The sequence below is a fragment of the Pleurodeles waltl genome, chromosome 6 (genome assembly GCF_031143425.1).
Source record: "Pleurodeles waltl isolate 20211129_DDA chromosome 6, aPleWal1.hap1.20221129, whole genome shotgun sequence".
Classification (NCBI taxonomy): Eukaryota; Metazoa; Chordata; class Amphibia; order Caudata; family Salamandridae; genus Pleurodeles; species Pleurodeles waltl.
The window spans coordinates 83,590,054-83,606,231 of NC_090445.1; the positions used below are offsets into that span (position 1 = coordinate 83,590,054).

Consider the following 16,178-nt stretch of genomic DNA (forward strand, 5'->3'; position numbering starts at 1 on the left):
CCTGCATTTTGCCTCACAATTCCCACAGGACTCCACACAACGCAGCACTTCCCGCCCTGGGAGGCACCGCTGGGAGCGGTCCTAGGCCGAGCCTTTCCTGCGCCCTTTCCTAGCCTGAGCTGCGCGTGCTTACAGCGAGCTCGGAGTCCACTCCGGTCCGTCCTGTCCCCCCCCATCCTTTCAAAAAGAGGAGTTTAAGGTCTCATCCCCGCTGGTGTTATGATTAAAGTAGGTATGAAAACTACTTTATGTCTGCAGCAGGATTTGATCACGGGACTGGGGAAGATAATGCTCTTGATTGTGGCACCTTACACCGCTCGGCCATTCCGGAAGCCTCCGGAACATGGTTCTGGAAGCTGACTGCCACCTCGCGAAACAGGGAGAGTTCACACTGTTCTCTACTGGACATTTAAGTATGTGCCCAGAGACAGGTTGAGAGGACAGATGCATGTATGTACCAGAGTGAGCTCCAGAGAGACTGATGGGGACATAAGACTGGGGTAGAGCGAGAGATGGAGAAAGAGAAAGGTGCCTGTGTCGAGTCAACAGCAGAGAAAATGAAAAAAGGGGCCTCCTGGGATAACCACACACTACTTCCTCACAAAGAATACACAGAGGATGTGAGAAATAACCTAGGCACAGCAGCCCGGCTAGTTTGTCGGTAGAGCATGAGACACTTGATTTCAGGGTTGTGGGTTCGAGCCCCACGTTGGGCGTGATGCTTTTTAAAGGCTTATCCATTTTCGGGTTTAACATTAACTCTCACCTCTTTCAGATATTTCGCTGAGGCTTAAAACTACACACACACACATTGTGCAGTTTGCCTCACGATTCCCACAGGACTCCACACAACACAGCTCTTCCCGCCCTGGGAGGCACCGCTGGGAGCGGTCCTAGGCCGAGCCTTTCCTGCGCCCTTTCCTATCCTGAGCCGCCCGTGCTTACAGCGAGCTCGGAGTCCGCTCCGGTCCGTCCTGTCCCCCCCCAATCTTTCAAAAAGAGAAGTTTAAGGTCTCATCCCCGCTGGTGTTATGATTAAAGTAGGTATGAAAACTACTTTATTTCAGTAGCGGGATTTGATCACGGGACTGGGGAAGATATTGCTCTTGACTGTGGCGCCTTACACCGCTCAGCCATTCCGGTAGCCTCCGGAGCACGGCTCTGGAGGCTTTCTGGCAGCTCGCGAAACAGGGAGAGTTCACACTGTTCTTTACTGGACATTTAAGTATGTGCCCAGAGACAGGTTGAGAGGACAGATGCATGTATGTACCAGAATGAGTCCAGAGAGACTGAATGGGACATAAGACTGCAGTAGAGCGAGAGATGGAGAAAGAGAAAGGTGCCTGTGTCGAGTCAGCAGCAGAGAAAATGAAACAAAGGGGCCTCCTGGGATAACCACACAATAATTCCTCACAAAGAACACACAGAGGGTGTGTGAAACAACATAGATACAGCAGCCCGGCTAGCTCAGTCGGTAGAGCATGAGACTCTTAATCTCAGGGTCGTGGGTTCGAGCCCCACGTTGGGTGTGATGCTTTTTAAAGGCTTCTCCATTTTCGGGTTTAACATTAACTCTCACCTTTTTCAGATATTTCGCTGAGGCTTAAAACTACACACACACATATCCTGCAGTTTGCCTCACGATTCCCACAGGACTCCACACAACGTAGCACTTCCCGCCCTGGGAGGCGCCTCTGGGAGCGGTCCTAGGCCGAGCCTTTCTTGCGCCCTTTCCTAGCCTGAGCCGCCCGTGCTTACAGCGAGCTCGGAGTCCGCTCCGGTCCGTCCTGTCCCCCCCCATCCTTTCAAAAAGAGGAGTTTAAGGTCTCATCCCCACTGGTGTTATGATTAAAGTAGGTATGAAAACTACTTTATATCGGCAGCGGAATTTGATCACAGGACTGGGGAAAATACTGCTCTTGAATGCGGCACCTTACACCGCTCGGCCATTCCGGCAGCCTCCGGAACACAGCTCTGGAGGCTGACTGCCACCTCGCGAAACAGGGAGAGTTCACACTGTTCTCTACTGGACATTTAAGTATGTGCCCAGAGACAGGTTGAGAGGACAGATGCATGTATGTACCAGAGTGAGCTCCAGAGAGACTGATAGGGACATAACACTGGGGTAGAGCGAGAGATGTAGAAAGAGAAAGGTGCCTGTGTCGAGTCAGCAGCAGAGAAAATGAAACAAAGGGGCCTCCTGGGATAACCACACACTACTTCCTCACACAGAACACACAGAGGGTGTGTGAAATGAAATAGGCACAGGGGCCTGGCTAGCTCAGTAGGTAGAGCATGAAACTCTTAATCTCAGGGTCGTGAGTTCGAGCCCCACGTTGGGCGTGATGTTTTTTAAAGGCTTCTCCATTTTCGGGTTTAACATTAACTCTCACCTTTTTCAGATATTTCGCTGAGGCTTAAAACTACACACACACACATCCAGCAGTTTGCCTCACGATTCCCACAGGACTCCACACAACGCAGCACTTCGCGCCGCTGGGAGCGGTCCTAGGCCGAGCCTTTCCTGTGCACTTTCCTAGCCTGAGCCGCCCGTGCTTACAGCGAGCGCGGAGTCCGCTCCGGTCCGTCCTGTCCCCCCCCCATACTTTCAAAAAGAGGAGTTTAAGGTCTCATCCCCGCTGGTGTTATGATTAAAGTAGGTATGAAAACTACTTTATATCGGCAGCGGAATTTGATCACAGGACTGGGGAAGATACTGCGCTTGAATGTGGCACCTTACACCGCTCGGCCATTCCGGCAGCCTCCGGAACACGGCTCTGGAGCCTGACTGCCACCTCGCAAAACAGGGAGAGTTCACACTGTTCTCTACTGGACATTTAAGTATGTGCCCAGAGACAGGTTGAGAGGACAGATGCATGTATGTACCAGAGTGAGCTCCAGAGAGACTGATGGGGACATAAGACTGGGGTAGAGCGAGAGATGGAGAAAGAGAAAGGTGCCTGTGTCGAGTCAGCAGCAGAGAAAATGAAACAAAGGGGCCTCCTGGGATAACCACACACTACTTCCTCACAAAGAACACACAGAGGATGTGTGAAATAAAATAGGTACAGCAACCCGGCTAGCTCAGTTGGTAGAGCATGAGACTCTTAATCTCAGGGTTGTGGGTTCGAGCACAACTTTGGGAGTGATGCTTTTTAAAGGCTTCTCCAGTTTCGGGTTTAACATTAACTCTCACCTTTTTCAGATATTTCGCTGAGGCTTAAAACTACACACACACACATCCTGCATTTTGCCTCACAATTCCCACAGGACTCCACACAACGCAGCACTTCCCGCCCTGGGAGGCACCGCTGGGAGCGGTCCTAGGCCGAGCCTTTCCTGCGCCCTTTCCTAGCCTGAGCTGCGCGTGCTTACAGCGAGCTCGGAGTCCACTCCGGTCCGTCCTGTCCCCCCCCATCCTTTCAAAAAGAGGAGTTTAAGGTCTCATCCCCGCTGGTGTTATGATTAAAGTAGGTATGAAAACTACTTTATGTCTGCAGCAGGATTTGATCACGGGAGTGGGGAAGATAATGCTCTTGAATGTGGCACCTTACACCGCTCGGCCATTCCGGAAGCCTCCGGAACATGGTTCTGGAAGCTGACTGCCACCTCGCGAAACAGGGAGAGTTCACACTGTTCTCTACTGGACATTTAAGTATGTGCCCAGAGACAGGTTGAGAGGACAGATGCATGTATGTACCAGAGTGAGCTCCAGAGAGACTGATGGGGACATAAGACTGGGGTAGAGCGAGAGATGGAGAAAGAGAATGGTGCCTGTGTCGAGTCAACAGCAGAGAAAATGAAAAAAGGGGCCTCCTGGGATAACCACACACTACTTCCTCACAAAGAACACACAGAGGATGTGTGAAATAACATAGGCACAGCAGCCCGGCTAGTTTGTCGGTAGAGCATGAGACTCTTGATCTCAGGGTTGTGGGTTCGAGCCCCACGTTGGGCGTGATGCTTTTTAAAGGCTTATCCATTTTCGGGTTTAACATTAACTCTCACCTCTTTCAGATATTTCGCTGAGGCTTAAAACTACACACACACACATTGTGCAGTTTGCCTCACGATTCCCACAGGACTCCACACAACACAGCACTTCCCGCCCTGGGAGGCACCGCTGGGAGCGGTCCTAGGCCGAGCCTTTCCTGCGCCCTTTCCTATCCTGAGCCGCCCGTGCTTACAGCGAGCTCGGAGTCCGCACCGGTCCGTCCTGTCCCCCCCCAATCTTTCAAAAAGAGAAGTTTAAGGTCTCATCCCCGCTGGTGTTTTGATTAAAGTAGGTATGAAAACTACTTTATATCAGTAGCGGGATTTGATCATGGGACTGGGGAAGATATTGCTCTTGACTGTGGCGCCTTACACCGCTCGGCCATTCCGGTAGCCTCCGGAGCACGGCTCTGGAGGCTGACTGCCAGCTCGCGAAACAGGGAGAGTTCACACTGTTCTCTACTGGACATTTAAGTATGTGCCCAGAGACAGGTTAAGAGGACAGATGCATGTATGTACCAGAATGAGCTCCAGAGAGACTGAATGGGACATAAGACTGCGGTAGAGCGAGAGATGGAGAAAGAGAAAGGTGCCTGTGTCGAGTCAGCAGCAGAGAAAATGAAACAAAGGGGCCTCCTGGGATAACCACACAATAATTCCTCACAAAGAACACACAGAGGGTGTGTGAAACAGCATAGACACAGCAGCCCAGCTAGCTCAGTCGGTAGAGCATGAGACTCTTAATCTGAGGGTTGTGGGTTTGAGCCCCATGTTGGGTGTGATGCTTTTTAAAGGCTTCTCCATTTTCGGGTTTAACATTAACTCTCACCTTTTTCAGATATATTGCGCTGAGGCTTAAAACTACACACACACACACACTGCAGTTTCCCTCACGATTGCCACAGGACTCCACACAACGCAGCACTTCCCGCCCTGGGAGGCGCCGCTGGGAGAGGTCCTAGGCCGAGCCTTTCCTGCGCCCTTTCCTAGCCTGAGCCGCCCGTGCTTACAGCGAGCTCGGAGTCCGCTCCGGTCCGTTTTGTCCCCCCCCCATCCCTTCAAAAAGAGGAGTTTAAGGTCTCATCCCTGCTGGTGTTATGATTAAAGTAGGTATGAAAACTACCTTAATTCGTCAGCAGGATTTGATCACGGGACTGTGGAATATACTTCTCTTGAACGTGGCGCCTTACACCGCTCGGCCATTCCGGCAGCCTCCGGAACGTGGCTCTGGAGGCTGACTGCCACCTCGCGAAACAGGGAGAGTTCACACTGTTCTCTACTGGACATTTAAGTATTTGCCCAGAGACAGGTTGAGAGGACAGATGCATGTATGTACCAGAGTGAGCTCCAGAGAGACTGATGGGGACATAAGACTGGGGTAGAGCGAGAGATGGAGAAAGAGAAAAGTGCCTGTGTCGAGTCAGCAGCAGAGAAAATGAAACAAAGGGGCCTCCTGGTATAACCACACACTACTTCCTCACAAAGAACACACAGAGGGTGTGTGAAATGACATAGGCACAGCAGCCCGGCTAGCTCAGTCGGTAGAGCATGAGACTCTTAATCTCAGGGTCGTGGGTTCGAGCCCCACGTTGGGTGTGATGCTTTTTAAAGGCTTCTCCATTTTCGGGTTTAACATTAACTCTCACCTTTTTCAGGTATTTCGCTGAAGCTTAAAACTACACACACACACATCCTGCAGTTTGCCTCACGATTCCCACAGGACTCCACACAACGTAGCACTTCCCGCCCTGGGAGGCGCCTCTGGGAGCGGTCCTAGGCCGAGCCTTTCCTGCGCCCTTTCCTAGCCTGAGCCGCCCGTGCTTACAGCGAGCTCGGAGTCCTCTCCGGTCCGTCCTGTCCCCCCCATCCTTTCAAAAAGAGGAGTTTAAGGTCTCATCCCCACTGGTGTTATGATTAAAGTAGGTATGAAAACTACTTTATATCGGCAGTGGAATTTGATCACAGGACTGGGGAAGATACTGCTCTTGAATGTGGCACCTTACTCAGCTCGGCCATTCCGGCAGCCTCCGGAACACAGCTCTGGAGGCTGACTGCCACCTCGCGAAACAGGGAGAGTTCACACTGTTCTCTACTGGACATTTAAGTATGTGCCCAGAGACAGGTTGAGAGGACAGATGCATTTATGTACCAGAGTGAGCTCCAGAGAGACTGATGGGGACATAAGACTGGGGTAGAGCGAGAGATGTAGAAAGAGAAAGGTGCCTGTGTCGAGTCAGCAGCACAGAAAATGAAACAAAGGGGCCTCCTGGGATAACCACACACTACTTCCTCACAAAGAACACACAGAGAATGTGTGACATGACCTAGGCACAGCAGCCCGGCTAACTCAGTCAGTAGAGCATGATACTCTTAATCTCAGGGTCGTGGGTTCAAGCCCCCCATTGGGCGTGATGCTTTTTAAAGGCTTATCCATTTTCGGGTTTAACATTAACTCTCACCTTTTTCAGATATTTCGCTGAGGCTTAAAACTACACACACACACATCCTGCAGTTTGCCTCACGATTCCCACAGGACTTCTCACAACGCAGCACTTCGCGCTGCTGGGAGCGGTCCTAGGCCGAGCCTTTCCTGTGCACTTTCCTAGCCTGAGCCGCCCGTGCTTAGAGCGTGCGCGGAGTCCGCTCCGGTCCGTCCTGTCCCCCCCCGTCCTTTCAAAAAGAGGAGTTTAAGGTCTCATCCCCGCTGGTGTTATGATTAAAGTATGTATGAAAACTACTTTATATCGGCAGCGGAATTTGATCACAGGACTGGGGAAGATACTGCTCTTGAATGTGGCACCTTACACCGCTCGGCCATTCCGGCAGCCTGCGGAACACTGCTCTGGAGGCTGACTGCCACCTCGCGAAACAGGGAGAGTTCACACTGTTCTCTACTGGACATTTAAGTATGTGCCCAGAGACAGGTTGAGAGGACAGATGCATGTATGTACCAGAGTGAGCACCAGAGAGACTGACGGGGACATAAGACTGGGGTAGAGCGAGAGATGGAGAAAGAGAAAGGTGCCTGTGTCGAGTCAGCAGCAGAGAAAATGAAACAAAGGGGCCTCCTGGGATAACCACACACTACTTCCTCACAAAGAACACACATAGGGTATGTGAAATGACATAAGCACAGCACCCCGGCTAGCTCAGTCGGCAGAGCATGCGACTCTTAATCTCAGGGTTGTGGGTTCGAGCCCCACGTTGGGTGTGATACTTTTTAAAGGCTTCTCCATTTTCGGGTTTAACATTAACTCACACGTTTTTCAGATATATTTCGCTGAGGCTTAAAACTACACACACACACGCATCCTGTAGTTTGCCTCACGATTCCCACAGGACTCCACACAACGCAGCACTTCCCGCCCTGTGAGGCGCCGCTGGGAGCGGTCCTAGGCCGAGCCTTTCCTGCGCCCTTTCCTGGCCTGAGCCGCCCGTGCTTACAGCGAGCTCGGTGTCCGCTCCGGTCCGTCCTGTCCCCCCCCCATCCTTTCAAAAAGAGGAGTTTAAGGTCTCATCACCACTGGTGTTATGATTAAAGTAGGTATGAAAACTACTTTATGTCGGCAGTGGGATTTGATCATAGGACTGGGGAAGATACTGCTCTTGAATGTGGCACCTTACACCGCTCGGCCATTCCGGCAGCCTCCGGAGCAACGCTCTGGAAGCTGACTGCCACCTCGCGAAACAGGGAGAGTTTACACTGTTCTCTACTGGACATTTAAGTATGTGCCCAGAGACAGGTTGAGAGGACAGATGCATGTATGTACCAGAGTGAGCTCCAGAGAGACTGATGGGGACATAAGACTGGGGTAGAGCGAGAGATGGAGAAAGAGAAAGGTGCCTGTGTCGAGTCAGCAGCAGAGAAAATGAAACAAAGGTGCCTCCTGGGATAACCACACACTACTTCCTCACAAAGAACACAAAGAGGATGCGAGAAATGACATAGGCACAGCAGCCCGGCTAGCTCAGTCGGTAGAGCATGAGACTCTTAATCTCAGGGTCATGGTTTCAAGCCCCACGTTGGGTGTGATGCTTTGTAAAGGCTTATCCAGTTTCGGGTTTAACATTAACTCTCACCTTTTTCAGATATTTCGCTGAGGCTCAAAACTACACACACACACATCCTGCAGTTTGCCTCACGATTCCCACAGGACTCCACACAACGCAGCACTTCCCACCCTGGGAGGCACCGCTGGGAGCGGTCCTAGGCCGAGCCTTTCCTGCGCCCTTTTCTAGCCTGAGCCGCCTGTGCTTAAAGCGAGCTCGGAGTCCGCTCCGGTCCGTCCTGTCTCCCACCCATCCTTTCAAAAAGAGGAGTTTAAGGTCTCAACCCAGCCGGTGTTATGATTAAAGTATGTATGAAAACTACTTTATATCGGCAGCGGAATTTGATCACAGGACTGGTGAAGATACTGCTCTTGAATGTGGCACCTTACACCGCTCGGCCATTCCGGCAGCCTGCGGAACACTGCTCTGGAGGCTGACTGCCACCTCGCGAAACAGGGAGAGTTCACACTGTTCTCTACTGGACATTTAAGTATGTGCCCAGAGACAGGTTGAGAGGACAGATGCATGTATGTACCAGAGTGAGCACCAGAGAGACTGACGGGGACATAAGACTGGGGTAGAGCGAGAGATGGAGAAAGAGAAAGGTGCCTGTGTCGAGTCAGCAGCAGAGAAAATGAAACAAAGGGGCCTCCTGGGATAACCACACACTACTTCCTCACAAAGAACACACATAGGGTGTGTGACATGACATAAGCACAGCACCCCGGCTAGCTCAGTCGGCAGAGCATGAGACTCTTAATCTCAGGGTTGTGGGTTCGAGCCCCATGTTGGGTGTGATACTTTTTATAGGCTTCTCCATTTTCGGGTTTAACATTAACTCTCACGTTTTTCAGATATATTTCGCTGAGGCTTAAAACTACACACACACACGCATCCTGCAGTTTGCCTCACGATTCCCACAGGACTCCACACAACGCAGCACTTCCCACCCTGGGAGGCGCCGCTGGGAGCGGTCCTAGGCCGAGCCTTTCCTGCGCCCTTTTCTAGCCTGAGCCGCCTGTGCTTAAAGCGAGCTCGGAGTCCGCTCCGGTCCGTCCTGTCTCCCCCCCATCCTTTCAAAAAGAGGAGTTTAAGGTCTCAACCCAGCCGGTGTTATGATTAAAGTAGGTATGAAAACTACTTTATGTCGGCAGCGGGAATTGATCACGGGACTGGGGAAGATACTGCTCTTGAATGTGGCGCCTTACACCGCTCGGAAATTCCGACAGCCTCCCGAACACGGCTCTGGAGGCTGACTGCCACCTCGCGAAACAGGGAGAGTTCACACTGTTCTCTACTGGACATTCAAGTATGTGCCCAGAGACAGGTTGAGAGGACAGATGCATGTATGTACCAGAGTGAGCTCCAGAGAGACTGATGGGGACATAAGACTGGGGTAGAGCGAGAGATGGAGAAAGGTGCCTGTGTCGAGTCAGCAGCAGAGAAAATGAAACAAAGGGGCCTCTTGGGATAACCACACACTACTTCCTCACAAAGAACACACAGAGGTTGTGTGAAATACCACAGGCACAGCAGCCCGGCTACCTCAGTCGGTAGAGCATGAGACTCTTAATCTCAGGGTCGTGGGTTCGAGCCCCATGTTGGGCGTGATGATTTTTAAAGGCTTTTCCATTTTCGGGTTTAACATTAACTCTCACCTTTTTCAGATATTTTGCTGAGGCTTAAAACGACACACACACACATCCTGCCGTTTGCCTCACGATTCCCACAGGACTCCACACAACGCAGCACTTCCAGCCCTGGGAGGCGCCGCTGGGAGCGGTCCTAGGCCCAGCCTTTCCTGCGCCCTTTCCTAGCCTGAGCCGCCCGTGCTTACAGCGAGGTCGGAGTCCGCTCCGGTCCGTCCTGTCCCCCCCCATCCTTTCAAAAAGAGGAGTTTAAGGTCTCATCCCCGCTGGTGTTATGATTAAAGTAGGTATGAAAACTACTTTATGTCAGCAGCAGGATTTGATCACGGGACTGGGGACGATACGGCTCTAGAATGTGGCACCTTACACCGCTCGGCCATTCCGGCACCCTGCAGAACACTACTCTGGAGGCTGACTGCCACCTCGCAAAACAGGGAGAGTTCACACTGTTCTCTACTGGACATTTAAGTATGTGCCCAGAGACAGGTTGAGAGGACAGATGCATGTATGTACCAGAGTGAGCTCCAGAGAGACTGATGGGGACATAAGACTGGGGTAGAGCGAGAGATGGAGAAAGAGAAAGGTGCCTGTGTCGAGTCAGCAGCAGAGAAAATGAAACAAAGGGGCCTCCTGGGATAACCACACACTACTTCCTCACAAAGAACACACAGAGGATGTGTGAAATAACATAGACACAGCAGCCCGGCTAGCTCAGTCGGTAGAGCATGAGACTCTTAATCTCAGGGTCGTGGGTTCGAGCCCCACGTTGGGCGTGATGCTTTTTAAAGGCTTATCCATTTTCGGGTTTAACATTAACTCTCACCTTTTTCAGATATTTCGCTGAGGCTTAAAACTACACACACACACATCCTGCAGTTTGCCTCACGATTCCCACAGGACTCCACACAACGCAGCACTTCCCACCCTGGGAGGCGCCGCTGGGAGCGGTCCTAGGCCGGGCCTTTCCTACGCCCTTTCCTAGCCTGAGCCGCCCGTGCTTACAGCGAGCTGGGAGTCCGCTCCGGTCCGTTCTATCTCCCCCCCCATCCTTTCAAAAAGAGGAGTTTAAGGTCTCAACCCCGCTGGTGTTATGATTAAAGTAGGTATGAAAACTAATTTATGTCGGCAGCGGGAATTGATTACGGGACTGGGGAAGATACTGCTCTTGAATGTGGCGCCTTTCACGGCTCGGAAATTCCGGCAGCCTCCCGAACACGGCTCTGGAGGCTGACTGCCACCTCGCAAAACAGGGAGAGTTCACACTGTTCTCTACTGGACATTCAAGTATGTGCCCAGAGACAGGTTGAGAGGACAGATGCATGTATGTACCAGAGTGAGCTCCAGAGAGACTGATGGGGACATAAGACTGGGGTAGAGCGAGAGATGGAGAAAGGTGCCTGTGTCGAGTCAGCAGCAGAGAAAATGAAACAAAGGGGCCTCTTGGGATAACCACACACTACTTCCTCACAAAGAACACACAGAGGTTGTGTGAAATACCACAGGCACAGGAGCCCGGCTATCTCAGTCGGTAGAGCATGAGATTCTTAATCTCAGGGTCGTGGGTTCGAGCCCCACATTGGGCGTGATGATTTTTAAAGGCTTTTCCATTTTCGGGTTTAACATTAACTCTCACCTTTTTCAGATATTTCGCTGAGGCTTAAAACGACACACACACACACATCCTGCCGTTTGCCTCACGATTCCCACAGGACTCCACACAACGCACCACTTCCAGCCCTGGGAGGCGCCGCTGGGAGCGGTCCTAGGCCCAGCTTTTCCTGCGCCCTTTCCTAGCCTGAGCCGCCCGTGCTTACAGCGAGCTCGGAGTCCGCTCAGGTCCGTCCTGTCCCCCCCCCATCCTTTCAAAAAGAAGAGTTTAAGGTCTCATCCCCGCTGGTGTTATGATTAAAGTAGGTATGAAAACTACTTTATGTCAGCAGCGGGATTTGATCACGGGACTGGGGACGATACGGCTCTAGAATGTGAAACCTTACACCGCTCGGCCATTCGGGCAGCCTCCGGAACACTGCTCTGGAGGCTGACTGCCACCTCGCAAAACAGGGAGAGTTCACACTGTTCTCTACTGGACATTTAAGTATGTGCCCAGAGACAGGTTGAGAGGACAGATGCATGTATGTACCAGAGTGAGCTCCAGAGAGACTGATGGGGACATAAGACTGGGGTAGAGCGAGAGATGGAGAAAGAGAAAGGTGCCTGTGTCGAGTCAGCAGCAGAGAAAATGAAACAAAGGGGCCTCCTGGGTTAACCACACCCTACTTCCTCACAAAGAACACACAGAGGTTGTGTGAAATACCACAAGCACAGGAGCCCGGCTAGCTCAGTCGGTAGAGCATGACACTCTTAATCTCATGGTCGTGGGTTCGAGCCCCACGTTGGGCGTGATGATTTTTTAAAGGCTTTTCCATTTTCGGGTTTAACATTAACTCTCACCTTTTTCATATATTTCACTGAGGCTTAAAACGACACACACACACACATCCTGCCGTTTGCCTCACGATTCCCACAGGACTCCACACAACGCAGCACTTTCCGCCCTGGGAGGCGCCGCTGGGAGCGGTCCTAGGCCCAGCCTTTCCTGCGCCCTTTCCTAACCTGAGCTGCCCGTGCTTACAGCGAGCTCGGAGTCCGGTCCGGTCCGTCCTGTCCTTCCCATCCTTTCAAAAAGAGGAGTTTAACGTCTCATCCCTGCTGGTGTTATGATTAAAGTAGGTATGAAAACTACCTTATGTCAGCAGCGGGATTTGATCACGGGACTGGGGACAATATTGCTCTAGAATGTGGCACCTTACACCGCTCGGCCATTCGGGCAGCCTCCGGAACACGGCTCTGGAGGCTGACTGCCACCTCGCAAAACAGGGAGAGTTCACACTGTTCTCTACTGGACATTTAAGTATGTGCCCAGAGACAGGTTGAGAGGACAGATGCATGTATGTACCAGAGTGAGCTCCAGAGAGACTGATGGGGACATAAGACTGGGGTAGAGCGAGAGATGGAGAAAGAGAAAGGTGCCTGTGTCGAGTCAGCAGCAGAGAAAATGAAACAAAGAGGCCTCCTGGGTTAACCACACACTACTTCCTCACAAAGAACACACAGAGGATGTGTGAAATGACATAGGCACAGCAGCCCGGCTGGCTCAGTCGGTAGAGCATGAGACTCTTAATCTGAGGGTCGTGGGTTCGAGCCCCACGTTGGGCGTGATGCTTTTTAAAGGCTTATCCATTTTCGGGTTTAACATTAACTCTCACCTTTTTCAGATATTTCGCTGAGGCTTAAAACTACACACACACACACACATCCTGCAGTTTGCCTCACGATTCCCACAGGACTCCACACAACGCAGCACTTCCCACCCTGGGAGGCGCCGCTGGGAGCAGTCCTAGGCCGAGCCTTTCCTACGCCCTTTCCTAGCCTGAGCCGCCCGTGCTTACAGCGAGATGGGAGTCCGCTCCGGTCCGTCCTAACTCCCCCCCATCCTTTCAAAAAGAGGAGTGTAAGGTCTCAACCCCGCTGGTGTTATGATTAAAGTAGGTATGAAAACTAATTTATGTCGGCAGCGGGAATTGATTACGGGACTGGGGAAGATACTGCTCTTGAATGTGGCGCCTTACACCGCTCGGAAATTCCGGCAGCCTCCCGAACACGGCTCTGGAGGCTGACTGCCACCTCGCGAAACAGGGAGAGTTCACACTGTTCTCTACTGGACATTCAAGTATGTGCCCAGAGACAGGTTGAGAGGACAGATGCATGTATGTACCAGAGTGAGCTCCAGAGAGACTGATGGGGACATAAGACTGGGGTAGAGCGAGAGATGGAGAAAGAGAAAGATGCCTGTGTCGAGTCAGCAGCAGAGAAAATGAATCAAAGGGGCCTCCTGGGATAACCACACACTACTTCCTCACAAAGAACACACAGAGGGTGTGTGAAATGACATAGGCACAGGAGCCCGGCTAGCTCAGTCGGTAGAGCATGAGCCTCTTAATCTCAGGGTTGTGGGTTCGAGCCCCATGTTGGGCGTGATGCTTTTTAAAGGCTTCTCCATTTTCGGGTTTAACATTAACTCTCACCTTTTTCAGATATATTTAGCTGAGGCTTAAAACTACACACACACACACACACACACATCCTGCAGTTTGCCTCACGATTCCCACAGGACTCCACACAACGCAGCACTTCCCACCCTGGGAGGCGCCGCTTGGAGCGGTCCTAGGCCGAGCCTTTCCTGCGCCCTTTTCTAGCCTGAGCCGCCCGTGCTTACAGCGAGCTCGGAGTCCGCTCCGGTCCGTCCTGTCTCCCCCCCATCCTTTCAAACAGAGGAGTTTAAGGTCTTAACCCCTCCGGTGTTATGATTAAAGTAGGTATGAAAACTACTTTATGTCGGCAGCGGGAATTGATCACGGGACTGGGGAAGATACTGCTCTTGAATGTGGCGCCTTACACCGCTCGGAAATTCCGGCAGCCTCCCGAACACGGCTCTGGAGGCTGACTGCCACCTCGCGAAACAGGGAGAGTTCACACTGTTCTCTACTGGACATTCAAGTATGTGCCCAGAGACAGGTTGAGAGGACAGATGCATGTATGTACCAGAGTGAGCTCCAGAGAGACTGATGGGGACATAAGACTGGGGTAGAGCGAGACATGGAGAAAGAGAAAGGTGCCTGTGTCGAGTCAGCAGCAGAGAAAATGAAACAAAGGGGCCTCCTGTGATAACCACACACTACTTCCTCACAAAGAACACACAGAGGGTGTGTGAAATGACATAGGCACCGTAGCCTGGCTAGCTCAGTCGGTAGAGCATGAGCCTCTTAATCTCAGGGTTGTGGGTTCGAGCCCCATGTTGGGCGTGATGGTTTTTAAAGGCTTCTCCATTTTCCGGTTTAACATTAACTCTCACCTTTTTCAGATATTTCGCTGAGGCTTAAAACGACACACACACACACACACACACATCCTGCCGTTTGCCTCACGATTCCCACAGGACTCCACACAACGCAGCACTTCCCGCCCTGGGAGGCGCCGCTGGGAGCGGTCCTAGGCCCAGCCTTTCCTGCGCCCTTTCCTAACCTGAGCTCCCCGTGCTTACAGCGAGCTCGGAGTCCGCTCCGGTCAGTCCTGTCCTTCCCATCCTTTCAAATAGAAGAGTTTAACGTCTCATCCCCGCTGGTGTTATGATTAAAGTAGGTATGAAAACTACCTTATGTCAGCAGCAGGATTTGATCACAGGACTGGGGACAATACTGCTCTAGAATGTGGCACCTTACACCGCTCGGCCATTCGGGCAGCCTCCGGAACACAGCTCTGGAGGCTGACTGCCACCTCGCAAAACAGGGAGAGTTCACACTGTTCTCTACTGGACATTTAAGTATGTGCCCAGAGACAGGTTGAGACGACAGATGCATGTATGTACCAGAGTGAGCTCCAGAGAGACTGATGGGGACATAAGACTGGAGTAGAGCGAGAGATGGAGAAAGAGAAAGGTGCCTGTATCGAGTCAGCAGCAGAGAAAATGAAACCAAAGGGCCTCCTGGGATAACCACACACTACTTCCTCACAAAGAACACACAGAGGATGTGTGAAATGACATAGGCACAGCAGCCCGGCTAGCTCAGTCGGTAGAGCATGAGACTCTTAATCTCAGCGTCGTGGGTTCAAGCCCCACGTTGGGTGTGATGCTTTTTAAAGGCTTCTCCATTTTCGGGTTTAACATTAACTCTCACCTTTTTCAGATATATTTCGCTGAGGCTTAAAACTACACACACACATCCTGCAGTTTGCCTCACTATTCCCACAGGACTCCACACAACGCAGCACTTCCCACCCTGGGAGGCGCCGCTGGGAGCGGTCCTAGGCCGAGCCTTTCCTACGCCCTTTCCTAGCCTGAGCCGCCCGTGCTTACAGCGAGCTGGGAGTCCGCTCCGGTCCGTCCTATCTCCCCCCCCCATCCTTTCAAAAAGAGGAGTTTAAGGTCTCAACCCCGCTGGTGTTATGATTAAAGTAGGTATGAAAACTAATTTATGTCGGCAGCGGGAATTGATTACGGGACTGCGGGAAGATACTGCTCTTGAATGTGGCGCCTTACACGGCTCGGAAATTCCGGCAGCCTCCCGAACACGGCTCTGGAGGATGACTGCCACCTCGCGAAACAGGGAGAGTTCACACTGTTCTCTACTGGACATTCAAGTATGTGCCCGGAGACAGGTTGAGAGGACAGATGCATGTATGTACCAGAGTGAGCTTATGGGGACATAAGACTGGGGTAGAGCGAGAGATGGAGAAAGGTGCCTGTGTCGAGTCAGCAGCAGAGAAAATGAAACAAAGGAGCCTCTTGGGATAACCACACACTACTTCCTCACAAAGAACACACAGAGGTTGTGTGAAATACCACAGCCACAGCAGCCCGGCTAGCTCAGTCGGTAGAGCATGAGACTCTTAATCTCAGGGTCGTGGGTTCGATCCCCATGTTGGGCG

At 51.9% G+C, this 16,178-nt stretch overlaps 4 non-coding genes across 4 annotated transcripts; all 4 read left to right on the plus strand.

Annotated features, from left to right (window-relative positions):
• Window positions 1-1,456: 1,456 nt before the first annotated feature.
• Window positions 1,457-1,529, plus strand: TRNAK-CUU (transfer RNA lysine (anticodon CUU)). Its single transcript has one exon. It is a non-coding gene; the product is annotated as a tRNA-Lys (tRNA).
• Window positions 1,530-5,516: 3,987 nt separating this feature from the next.
• TRNAK-CUU (transfer RNA lysine (anticodon CUU)) lies at window positions 5,517-5,589 on the plus strand. The gene has a single exon. It is a non-coding gene; the product is annotated as a tRNA-Lys (tRNA).
• A 4,803-nt stretch (window positions 5,590-10,392) lies between these two features.
• TRNAK-CUU (transfer RNA lysine (anticodon CUU)) lies at window positions 10,393-10,465 on the plus strand. Its single transcript has one exon. It is a non-coding gene; the product is annotated as a tRNA-Lys (tRNA).
• A 5,640-nt stretch (window positions 10,466-16,105) lies between these two features.
• TRNAK-CUU (transfer RNA lysine (anticodon CUU)) lies at window positions 16,106-16,178 on the plus strand. The gene has a single exon. It is a non-coding gene; the product is annotated as a tRNA-Lys (tRNA).